This window comes from Suricata suricatta, chromosome X, assembly GCF_006229205.1.
Source record: "Suricata suricatta isolate VVHF042 chromosome X, meerkat_22Aug2017_6uvM2_HiC, whole genome shotgun sequence".
In the NCBI taxonomy this organism is placed as follows: Eukaryota; Metazoa; Chordata; class Mammalia; order Carnivora; family Herpestidae; genus Suricata; species Suricata suricatta.
This window is the reverse complement of record NC_043717.1, coordinates 46,297,584-46,299,107: the sequence shown is the minus strand read 5'-3', so window position 1 is coordinate 46,299,107 and position 1,524 is coordinate 46,297,584.

Below are 1,524 nucleotides of genomic sequence, written 5' to 3'. Positions count from 1 at the left end.
AAGATCAAGATGGTTTCTACTAAGGCCTTTCTCCTTGGGTTGTAAATGGCTTCCTTCTCCCTTTCTTTTCACATGGTCTTTCCTCTGTAACCATCTGTGTCCAAATTTCCCTTCCTATAAGGACATTACACATATTGGATCAAGGCCACCTTAATGATCTTATTTTAGCTTAATTATCTCTTTAAAGAAACTCTCTTCAAATAAAGTCACATTGTAAAGCATTGGAGGTTCAGACTTCAACATAAAAATATTTGGGGGACACAATTCAGCCTGTAACAACCAGTAAGTAAAATATCATTTTCATTGGAGAAGGATAAATGACAGTGCTATAGGAGTTACATAAAAGATGATAAAACCAGAGCCTGGAATATTCCAAGAAAGCTTCTTAGAGGCGGTGTGTTTAGTACCGGATCTTAAAGAAATCTTAAAGAGTCATGCAGTCTGACGGGGTTGTCGGCAGGGGAGGTGTATCCAAGTGGCTTAGTGTGAGTGAAGCCTCAGAGGTGAGAAAGTGAGGAGACCATTGTAGAATTATTAGACTATCAACTGTGGGAGGAAGTTGAAAGGCTAACCAGGCTAAGTTCTCATTTGATTCAAGAATGCCTTGCCAAACGACCATCTGCTCATATCTCTCCCAGGACTGGGTGCTCACCAAAACAGCTACTTAGATCTTTGGCCAGCTCTGTGTGGCCAAAGCAATGGGTTGGATGAACTGGCAGAGAATCTGCTAGGACACAGAGGACAACAAGTGTGTGTGTGTAGCATTCCAGTGATGTCTTTGTACCAGTAACTTTCAGGCACTTCTTTCTGGTATCATATTTTAATTCCTTCTTGCTGAAACTGCAACCTCTGTTTTTGTAACCCCATTCTTGCCTGACTTGTCCTGTGGGTCAGGAGCCTTGGATTCTGCTCTTGTTTAGCTGTGCTACCTTGGGCAAATGTCTTTCAATCTTTGGGTTTCAGTATTTACATGTGTAACAGTGGCTAATTAACACTCCCTATCATGTTCTTCTCACAGGGTAATTGTTTGGACTATATAGAGTAATCATGGATGTGAATGTGACCCACAATGTCAACACTTAGCAGTTGTAAAGGTGCCAGCCTAGATTGCATTGCCTAGAGTTAGGGGCATCATGAAAATCTGGGTGGTTTCTCATTTTGCCTGTTTTGCTGATGTTCTTTTGTTTCATTCTCAGCAAAACAAGCAAAGGAAAACTCATCCATCAACAAGATACCTTTCTATTAAGCAGGCTGTGTTTTAGCTTATCGGCAAGTAATAAATTGTATCATTTATCTTGAATGTATCATAGATAAGCTGCTATATGATGATTGCCACTTCAGATAGCTGTGAAATTAGGTGATTAACTAGTTGTTACTTAACCTTCTAATTTCTGTATAAGTCTAATTACATGAAATAGAAGTTGGGGTTCTGATTTTTTACTTTGCTTATCCATTTGGAGTGTCATTGTAACTACTGTATTGTAAATGATGGAAAATAATTGCATATGTTAAAAAATAGTGTTA